Source organism: Crocuta crocuta, unplaced genomic scaffold (assembly GCF_008692635.1).
Source record: "Crocuta crocuta isolate KB4526 unplaced genomic scaffold, BGI_CrCroc_1.0 scaffold48, whole genome shotgun sequence".
Lineage (NCBI taxonomy): Eukaryota > Metazoa > Chordata > Mammalia > Carnivora > Hyaenidae > Crocuta > Crocuta crocuta.
Genome location: NW_027533089.1, coordinates 12,745,704 through 12,757,015, shown reverse-complemented (window position 1 = coordinate 12,757,015; position 11,312 = coordinate 12,745,704). Strand labels below are relative to the sequence as shown.

Sequence of the window (11,312 nt, the reverse complement as noted above, 5' to 3'; positions counted from 1 at the left end):
GCGGTCCGGTCTCCACCGCGGCGGTGTCGGCGCCGCACCTGATGTGAGTCCTCGGGGCGGTGCGGGAACAGGGTTCTGGTTTGCCGGGCTGGGGTGAACAGACCTCTCCCGAGGGCGTCCTAAGTGAGCACCCCGTGTCTGGTCGCTTTCCTTTGCCCCCTGCCCTGGCGCTGTTTTTGGACAAACTCGTTGGGTACTCATTGTTCGCCTACAATTTGGTGGTGGTGGTGGCGGTGGCGTTCGTTTGCTTGAAGGGGGCAGGAGGGGTGGGGGCAACTTCTCCCCATGTAGAGAAGCCAGGAGTTTCCTTTTTGTGGGCTACAGTTGAGCAGGTGCTGAGAGGTCAAAGGCAGGAGCTCCGTGTTGGCTCATTACTCTGTGTTCCCAGCTGACTTCCCAAAGTCCATAGGTTGCTTTGAGTCAGATGACATTTGTGGAAGACTTTTCTTTGTGGTCAGAAAGTCTCCCTCTGCAACCCCCTTTCCCTTCCCAAGAAAAAGACAAACCTAAATTTAAAAACAAAAACCTATGCCTAAACTTTCTTGAGTACATTTGCCTTGCCTAAAAACTGTTTGCAAAACTCCATAGAAAGATAGCAGTATGAAGATTTGAAATGGCAAATATGCAGCCAACTTGAAATAGTCCATTCGTTCCCTGCTTTCTAGGAGATTAAATGGCATGTCTCTTTGTCAGACTTGAGGTCCCTTAAACCTAAGTGTAGGGTTGAAGCACACAAAAGGAGTCACACTCACACTACAGTAGAATTATTTAACAATTCCAGTATCCTCCTTCTGTTCAAGACTCACCTCCTGAGAACCCAAAATGCTCCTGAGAGTTGTGGGTGCCAACGTGACTTTCTTTTACCCCTGGCTTTCCTAGTCAGCAGCTCCACCCTTGAAGAGAATATAAAATGACAGCTAATCCCCCAAGTAATTGGGCCTGTGTGATTTAAGAATATAAGCCCTAACATGCCTGATATTATTTTCAGTTCAGGTAATAAAGAGGGCAAAGTTGTCATTGATTGTAGGGTTGAGTCATGGCCCTTTTCTTACACATACTCTCCCCCTAAAATGTTACTATAGCAAAAAATAAATAAAAATCTACATGTTAGAATTAAATTTACTATTCCTCAAAACTTGTTCTGTTTTTTCTTCAACTGGAAAGGTGTTCCAACATGTCCAGCCTCACATGTATGTTTTCACATTTGGAGTGATTTCATTTGACTGCTTGCTAAGATCTGTTTTTCTCAGACGTTTCCCCACTGCTTCTGAGGATTCTTAGAATGAAAGCACCAATGTTAATTAAAATGGAAAGGGCCCTAATCAGTATAACTCGGAAAAGATACTCGATCCTCCAAGGTGTTTTTTTTTTAATAGTCTTTATTTTTTTAGAGCAATTTTAGGTTCATAGCAAAATTGAGAGTTAAGTGCGTAGGTTTCCCTTAAATTCCCTTCCCCCCACTCATGCAAAGCCTACTACATTATGGACATCCCAGCCAGAGGTACATTTGTCGTAATCATTGAGGCTACACTGACACATCATTACCACCCAAAGCCCATTAGTTTACATTAGCGTTCACTTTTGGTGTTGTACAAATAGATAGTAACATGTATCCGCCACTATAATATCAGACTATGATACTGTATCACAATAGCACTGCCCTAAAAATCCTCTGTGCTCCACCTATTCATCCTTCCCTCCTCTCCTAACAACTGCTGATATTTTTACTGTCTCCAGAGATTTTTTTTGCCTTTTCCAGAACATCGTACTTGGAATCATACAGTCTGTAGCCATTTCAGATTGGCTTCTTACACTTAGTATTTATGCATTTAAGTACCCTCCAGTTCTTTTCATGGCTTGACAGCGCCTATCTTTTTAGCACTAAACAGTAGTCCACTATCCCTCCAGGTTTTTTAATTTATTTTTTTAAGTGTTTATTTTTTGAGAGTGAGAAAGAGCAGGGGAGGGGCAGAGAGAGGTAGAGAGTGGATCCAAAGCAGGCTCTGGGCAATCAGCTGTCAGTAGGGCCTGATGTGGGCTCAGACTAACCCCGAGATCAAGACCTGAACCAAAGGGCGACGCCTAACCCACTGAGCCACCCACCCAGTCACCCCCACCCTTCAAGTTTTTTTACACTGTGTGGGTATTTTCCTGCAGTGGCCTGGAACTTGTGATAGTATGTTTTGTTCTCTTGAAGTTGAAAAGGGCAAATATTTTAATATTTAAAAGATTCTTGGGGGCACCTACCTGACTCACTTGGTAGAGCATGAGACTCTTGATCTCAGGGTTTTGAGTTCAGGCCCCACATTGGGTGTGGAGCCTACTTAAACAAAACAAAACAAAACAAAAACATAAAAATAAAACATAAAAGATTCTTGCTTTAGCCAAAATCTTTATCTGTAAACAACTTTAAACTTTTTTTCAAATCCTTGGTAATGGCATCTGAGTATTTTTATGTGCCTTTCTAATTTTTTTTTACCACCCATGCAAAAAAAAGCCTGTTTAATCTAATCCTTGATTTTCATTCGATGTCTCTCAAATTGAATTTCCAAATTTTACTTCTGTTTCTCCTTTCTATCACCCCTCTAGCATACACTGATATTATCAGAAATATATGCACGCTGAACCTGTTGTGTTACTCCAGACTTGGTGGAATGTTTTGCATTGCCTTCTGCGAAGCATGTCCTTCCCTGTTTCCCCACTTAGAGAATCCGGGATGTTGCACAAGCAGTTCAGACCTGTGACCACTCAAAAGGAATTTGGGAGATCTAGTTATAGCTTAGAATTTTTTTGACCAGTTGTAAAATGCATTCTAATTTCTGACGTGTGAACTTTTCTATTCTTGTCTTTTTTTTATTGTTATCACCTACTTTCATTTTATTTCCCACCTATATTTTCTTTAACGAATATTTATTTTTGAGAGAGGTAGACAGAGCACAAACAGGGGAGGGGCAGAGAGCGAGGGAAACACTGAATCTGAAGCAGGCTCCAGGCTCTGAGCTGTCAGCATAGACTCAACATGGGGCCCGAACTCCTGAACTGTGAGATCATGACGTGAGCCGAAGTCGGACCCTTAAACTACTGAGCCACCCTGGTGCCCCATCCCATCTATATTTTCTAAACTTCCTACATACCTTTATAACGTGTTAGTTCTTTTTCTGATATTTAAAGTAAAGAGTTTGGCAGACATACCCACTTATTTTTCCTTTTCTGAATCATGAAGATTGATCTAAAATAAAATGAAGCCTAACTCCAATCACTGAATCTCTCTGCGGAGTTCTTGCCACTGCGATTCACTTAGAAACTGAGCAGAGGGTAATAATAAATTCCCTATTCTATGACTTTCTCACATTTAAGATTCTACTTAATTGCAACACAATTTAAATTTACGTCTTCAATGCTGTTGTGAACCTGTGTAAAGGAAATGAATAAAAAAGACTTGTCAGAGCTTCATCCTTGACCTTTCTTTTTGCCTTTTTGACCTTTATGCTGTCTTTGATATGGGTCATATGATTCTGCTGATCCCTTTCCAGACTGTGTATCTTTGAGCTTCATCTCCTACTTCTTCCACTTCAGAGTTCCTTGACATTTTTTCTTTTTTTTTTTTTTTTGCATTTTATTTATTTTATTTTTTTATAACACTGTATTTTACATAGCTTTTATTTTTTATTTTTTGCTTTAAAAGTTCTTTTTTTTTTCCTTACAAATAGTTTGTTGTCAAGTTGGTTTCCATATAACACCCAGTGCTCATCCCCACAAGTGCCCTCCTCCATGCCCATCTCCCCCCTCCCCCCTCCTCCATCAGTCCTCAGTTTGTTCTCAGCATTCAAGAGTCTCTCATGGTTTGCCTCTCTCCCTCTCCCCCACCATTTCCCACCTTCTTCTCCCCCATGGTCCTCAGTTAAGTTCCTCCTAATCCTCCTATACGTGCAAACATATGATATTTGTCCTTCTCTGCCTGACTTATTTTGCTCAGCATAACACCCTCAAGGTCCATCCATGTTGCTACACATGGCCAGATTTCATTGCTTCTCATTGCCATGTAGTATTCCATGTAATTTTTTCTTCTTGTCTGTCTCATCCTGTGGCCATTTCGAGGGATCCATTCTACACCACTGCTTACTCCGTAGCCAACAGCATCTTTCTCAGAAGCTACCAGCTGCACAGCCTCTATTTCTCTTCTCTTTCTAGCTCTATGCAGGTGACTGAGCTCTCCCTCCACCCATCTCTAAAGGAGACTGAATTCTGTATGTTGAGTAGCATATTCCTTTTGATCACTTCTCAGTTGTGCAGATTTGAGAGCGTATTTTAACCTTCTTTTCTTCCGTCAAATTCTTTTTCAGCATTTTTACACTGCCTCCCTCCCGAATCTATTGCAAATTATAAACAGGAATTCTTCAGCTTCTGCTTAAGAGCATGGACTTTTGCAGACTGAGGAGCCTGAAGAACTGGTAGATTAACTACCAGTTACAGAGACTCAAAAGAACAGTTGTTTGAACAAATGTTTGTTTCTCTTTCAAACTTAGAAACAAACAAACAAAAACTTTACGGAGAGGCAATCCAGAGCTGGTATAATGGTTTTACAGTCTCCTGAGACCTTGGCTGCTTCCACCGTGTAGATCTGACAAACATCAGAAGAGGCCCTCAACCTCATGGTCCTCAATGAAGCCTCAGCCATTACATGCAGGTTCCAAGTAGTAGAAAGGAGGAAAGAAGGCAGAAAAATAGGGGAAAGGCAAGAGACCACAGTCTCTTAACAGACATTTCTTGGGGACTGTCATTCACTTCTTATTACATCTTATTGGCCAGAACTTAGTAATGTAACCTCACCAACCTGGAATAGAGACTGGGGAATATTGTCCTTATTCCTGATGACCTTGTGCCCCACTAAAATGTGAGGTTTGAGGTGCCTGGGTGGCTCAGTTGGTTAAGCATCCGACTTCAACTTAGGTCATTATCTCACGGTTTGTGGGTTTGAGCCCCGCATCAGGATCTCAGAGCCTGGAGCCTGCTTCAGATTCTGTGTCTCCCTCTCTCTCTGCCCCTTCTCCGCTTGTGCTCTATCTCTCTGTCTCTCAAAAATAAACGTTAAAAAAATTTTTTTTAATTAAAAAAATGTGGGAGGTTCATATCCTTAGATATAGCGAGGAAGGGAGGGAAGGAACATCACAGTAGCCAAACACCACAGTTATTCTACACCTCTTTTTTCTTGACTATTATTACCCACTTTATAGAATTCTTAGGAGAAATATTAATATTAAAGCATCTAATACAGTACCTGGCATAAAACAACCATTCAGTAACTGACAGTTCATACTTCTCCTTATTCCTTTGTCATGAATTGTCGAGTTTTCCTGCAACCACATCATTGGCATCCAACTCTTTTTTTTTTTTTTTTAATATTAAGTATTTGCCCCAGTTGGTAATATAAGACCACAGTCTCGTGCCTTGTCCTAGGAGGGTGCAGTGCATTATAACTTAGTGTCAGCATTTACTTCTTAGCTTAGCACATGGCTTCGACTGAAAACATAGCTCTTGTAATGAAATCGAGCTGGATGTGAATCTGGCTCTGCCGCTTACTCTGTATGCAACCTTAGCCTCTTGCACCCTCAATTTCCTCATCTGTAAACTGGGGGTAAGAATCAGATAGGAGGATTAGAGTGCCCAATAAACTGCCTGATAAAGTAAGTCTAACTTTTTTAAAAATTTGACCTAATCTCGGTGAACCTTTCTGAGAACAAACTCTTATTCATTATTTAAAAAAATACCAGTTTAAAATTGTTCATCTTCCTCCATATCCAAATAAGTGTTGTTAAATTGTTACTCAGACTTTTTGAGAACTATCTCCAAAATCAGTTTAAGCCCAAATGGCAGCAGTCTTTCCTGTACTTTTTGATCAAAAACAGAATAGCTTACCCTTAACCTTCTTCAACACTGATTTGAATTTTTGGCTGATCTGCTCTCAGAAGCTGAAACATATCCACCAATGAGTTCATTTCATAGTATTTTTCTCCAGCACCTATTTAGCAAACAGCTTCTGTGTGCCAGACACTGCCAGGTCCTGGGGACAGACGGTAAGAAAAATGGACCTGGCCCCTGCCTCCCTAGAGGGGTTACTGGGGGAGACAGGTGAGTCGATGGCTGCAATTAAATGAAAAAAATTGTTATTACAAAAGTCGTTAAGGAGAAGTACAGGTGCTGTATGGAAGCACATGTGAATCTCCTATGGTCAGAGGTTGAATGGTAACTTTAGGAAGAGAAAATTGGCCAGTGAGCTGAAGTAAAGAGATGGTACAGGAACGTGGCTGGAAATGAATGCAGACGTGAGATGCTGATCCGTCACCACCCCCTAGGCGTGCATCCTCATGTGTCACAGGTTTCCAGCACCATTCCAGAGAAGGCATTTCATAGTGCTTGGAGCCTTCTTTCAAATAAGTGCATATAATGGATCATTTCTCAGTGTGATACTCAGAAAGGGGCCATATAATTCAGAAATAGTTTAATTCTTCTGTAATTTATTCATGCTATATTGGCAACCTTTAATACAGATACTTTTTTGGACACACCAAGCAGACGAATCTGAGAAAGTTGGCTGTGAAGGAGGATCTTTCCAGAGAGGGTCAGATGGTTGGTCTGCCTCACCCTTAGCAAGTGGAATGTGAAGCCATTTGGCTGAATGGGGGCCGTATGAAAGACTTGGCAGAAGACTTGGTGAAGCAGCAGGGAGAGATGACCACAGGCTGGGGGGCACGGGCAGTGTGTCCCAGAGAGCTGGCTGGCCTGCTGTGCCTACGGCGGCCTGTCTCTGGACCAGTAGGCAACCCCAACATCCAGTATCTCCAAGGCTTTTAGGTTTATGTAGGTAACACCCCCGCTCAGCTCACTGGCAGTGGGGTCCCATTTTTCCTTGCCCTCCAGCTGAGCTCACTGGGGATCCATTAGGGGAAATGTCACCTTTCGAATCCCACTGAGAACCTTGGAGGGTGAGCAAGGAGGCTGTGCTCTGATGCAGGGTGTGAGGGCATGACTGAGCCCTGGGGGCAGAGCTCCCTGCCGGTGTGCTGCACATTGTTTTGTGCTCTGAGTGGATAAATATAAGATGAATTCTGTTCATCTAAAGATTTTTAAAGCTCATCTCGCTAGGCAGATCTAAATGAGTTTGTTCCTGGCCCCATTTCAGGGCTGAAATAGGCAGTCCTCACTGAGCAATGACTTGTCTTCCTAAAGCGTTTGAGTCATGAGGCAGTTTCTCACTGTGTTGTGCACAGCGGTCCCGTTTGCAGGCTTCCCCAAGAGAGTTTATGCTATGCCAGTGCCGCCCTCAGGGGCCACATGCCTTTCACCTTCACCCTCCCAGGAACACCCTTGGAACTGGGACTTCCTCTCACTCCCCACTGGCCCTAGTGTTTGGAATTCCTCCCTCAGTGACACACCAACTGTGTTCCTACCTCAGGGACTTCTCAGTTGCTGTTCTCTGACTGGAAATGCTCTTCCCTTATGAATTTGCATGAATCCTTCCTTCTCCTCAGTGAAGGTCAGCTCCAGTGGGACTTCAGAGGCCAGTGGGACTTTCCCTGGCCGCCTCAGACCAAGTACCCGTGCCCCCACACCTACCCCATCATAGTCTTTCAGATCTTGGTTTATTGTTTGCCTGCTTATTTGTCATCTACTCCCCTTGCCCCCAAAAGAATGTAAGTTCTGTTGAAAGCATGGGTCTTGTCTCCCTTGTTTACCTGCTCTTGAGCCTGGTATACAGTAAGCTTCCCAAACTGCTGCATGTGATATAGAGCAAAAAATTTTGCCCCTTTGAGCATAGATTGGGGATAATAATGCCTGTACTGCCTGCTTCCTAGAACAAATGAGACCAGAGTCAGTGTACTGAAGATACTTTCTTTCCCCCAATACTTGTCATCTGTCTTTAGAGTCCGTATTTTTGTAATAGCAATACTACTTACCCAATTACATAACCCACAGAAACCTGGAGATCATTCTGGGCTTATCCTCACCTCATTCCCCTCAACTGCACTTTGTACAGTTTGTAATCAGTTTGTCCAAGGGACAGGTCTTTCAAGTTTTTTCCATCTGCACCCTTCTTTCACGGCCCCTTTGCTGCCTTGAATCTTTTTCAGGACAGCTGCTAATTGTCTTCCAACTGGTGGTTCAGTTTCTAGTCTTCGGTATCCTCCATCCCCCAAATTTGTTGTCCACTCTGCAGGAAAGTAATCATCCTGAAGGGCAGATCTCATACCACAGCTGCCCAGTTTAATAACTCTTTAATGACTTGCTTTACCACAGGACCAAGTCCAAGTGCCTTGGTGAACCATATAAATAGTCTTCCTTTGTCTGCTTCCACAACTTTCCAGCTTCACCTCTGGCCACCCTGTCATTTCTAAGTCACCAATGCATGTACCATGGACAGTGTAAACTCTTTGCCGTATAGGGAGGAAGGCGTGAGGTAGCCAGATGGCTGTACTCCGTGTCTTTGTTCCTTCCCTATACCTGGGGTGCTGGTATCCGCTTGTCAAACACCTGCCCATCTCTCAAGGATCAGTTCAAGCATACCTGTTCTGAGAAACTATTCCAGACACTTTCCTTCTGCCTACCACTCATGAGAGCTCCACATTCCCCTCCTTTGTACTGCCTCCTGAGTTTTGCCAGAGAAAACTTCTGTCACCTCCTAGGTGTTCCTTTATGAGGATTATTTTGTTTATTTCCTGGGCCATACATCACACTTGGCATGTAAATGGATGTCCAGAAAAGAATTAGGAATAAAACTCCACATACTTATTACTTAGTCCTGGATTTTGTTTGGGTAACATACTTATGACTAGTATTTGACCAAAATTTGAAAGATCTCCTTGAAGGTTAGAAGTAGGAAGAGATATTGTATACATGGTGTTAATAGGTATCAGTTGAATGGCCAAAATATTTTGTCAATGAGCTAGTGTTTATTGAATATTTTCTATATTCAGAGTTACGGATTTGGTAATTTGCAGTGGATGCTTGAGACAGATTTTGTACTTTTCTGAAATAATCCTACTTTTGTCTTTCTTTTAGAAGTCAAAATTTTAGTCAACACAAGCTCTCAGCTTAGAGGCAGTTTAGAGTAGTTTCTCTGAATGTATTTCTTCTGGTACCCGTAAGAGGATTTTGAAAAACTATGTACTTTCCTCATATACTTTAAAACTTAAAGTTAATATCTAAAANGGCGCCCCTAATATCTAAAATTAATTTTATCATAATTTAAATAGTTGTGAAAGATAAAATATCAGATAAGTATTGATTTTTTAAAATTTTATTATATTTATTTTTCTTTACAAATAGTTTATTGTCAANTGTGCAAGTATTGATTTTTTTTAATTCTCTTTGTAATGTACCTAATGGAAGCTAAATTAAATACCAGCATGATTTCGTATCTACTATACCATCCATCTAAAAAGCATGAACAAGGTCTTCCAGATGTCAGGAATTTTAAATAGTTGTTTCTCTCGTGGGACTCATTTCATTTCTCTTTTCCTGTATAACTTAATCCCAATTAACATTCTAATCTTTCACCGATTACCTTTTCAAACTCTTGTGACACACACATACACATACTGTATATCGGGGGGTTTATTGTTCTCTTTCAAACATTTATTTATTTTTGAGAGAAGGTTGGGGGAGGGTTGGAGAGAGAGAATCCCAAGCAGGCTCTGCACTGTCAACACAGAGCCCAATGTGGGTCTCCATCTCACATACTGTGAGATCAGGACTTGATCCAAAATCAAGAGTTGGACACTTGAGGTGCCTGTGTGGCTCAGTCAGTTGAGCATCTGACTCTTAATTTCAGCTCAGGTCATGATCCCAGGGTGGTTGGGTGGAGCCCCACATCAGGTTCTACGCTGAGTGTGGAGCCTGTTTGGGATTCTCTCTCTCCCTCTCTCTTCCCCTCTCCTCTGCTTGTGCGTGTTTTCTCTCTCTCTCTCTTAAAATAAATAAACATTAAAAAAAAGATTCAGGCACTCAAGTGACTTAGCCACCCAGGTGTCTCTCTATATCTTTTTTTTTTTTAAGTCCTTGTGGCAGTAGGCTCTGTTTAATATAATTTGTTTTGGATTGAGTTGTTATATTTTTACTAGTACACAATTGATCAGAGTAATAAGTAGAATTTTGATGAATCAGTTTAAGGTATAGGTAAAATTTTGGGGGAAATTATCTCTGAGTGAGATGCATGGCTTTTAAAAATAGTTAATACATAAATACTACTTATTGCCAGTGTAAGATAGCCTTTGTAATCAAATCAAGTGTTTCTTTTTTTAATGTAGTATTTAAGAAATCTTGTTACTAAATAAGTATATGGGGTAAAGACAGTATAATTCTACTCTATTTTTTAAACTCCTGAGTTACATGCCAGAAGTTATCCAGTGATTGATCACAAAAATGATTTTCAGTTTTTCTAGCCTATTCTGTTTTCTATTGTCTATTGATTAGGTATTGGTCTAGCATTTGAAGCAAAGTAATAGAGACCTTCCCCTGACTCCAAAAGGACTTGTTTCTCAGTCATGAAAGTCCTTCACTTTCATAACATCTGTAACCTTACAAGTATTTCAAAATCTGCTTGTGTCCTACAGATGTTTACATCCCAAGGCAATGGACTCTAAGCAGACTCCTGAAAAGTGAAAGATTTGCCTTTCCTTTAGAATGTGGGAAAAGGTAAACGTGAAAAGGAAAAAAGGATATGGCTGGAAAGAATCAAGAGGACATCTGGTGTTTTGAAGCAGATACTTTCAGACAAGAATTAATTGATGATCTAGAAATAGAATCTACCAGAGTACCCGTCTCTCCAAAAATAAGGACTTCCAAACCTCATGCCCTGTTTGAAGATCAACTGGGTGCTACAGGAAACTATTCATTCAAATTAAAGGGTCCCCAATAGGCCAATCTAATGATTTCCTCTTGGCGAGCAGGAACATTCAATAGGGAAGCAGAGTGGTTAGAGCACATTACTCCTTTATAGATATCCAGCAGAAGCTAAATTGATACCAAAGTGACTTAATTACCATCATCCATTTTAAGAACACAAAAACTCACCCAGAACAGTTAGAAATTGTACATAATTTTTATATCCATTGTTAGACTAGAAAATAGAACATTACAAAAAGATCACCAGACACTTGGCTGATAGTGAGCTGGATCAGTGGGTGCCTCAATCCTAAGAATAAATCTCAATCTCATTGTGGAGAAAAAGTGTTCTTCAGAGTTTTATCAAGCACATTAATTTCTTCCCAGCAGGAGGTTGTGAATAATCCAAAAAAAAAAAAAAAAAAAAAAAA

General features: G+C 41.1%; 1 long non-coding RNA gene across 1 annotated transcript; it reads left to right on the top strand.

Annotated features, from left to right (window-relative positions):
* Nucleotides 1–10,915, top strand: LOC144216617 (uncharacterized). Its single transcript, XR_013330701.1, has 2 exons — nucleotides 1–43; nucleotides 10,611–10,915. It is a non-coding gene; the product is annotated as an uncharacterized LOC144216617 (long non-coding RNA).
* The last annotated feature ends 397 nt before the right edge of the window (nucleotides 10,916–11,312 follow it).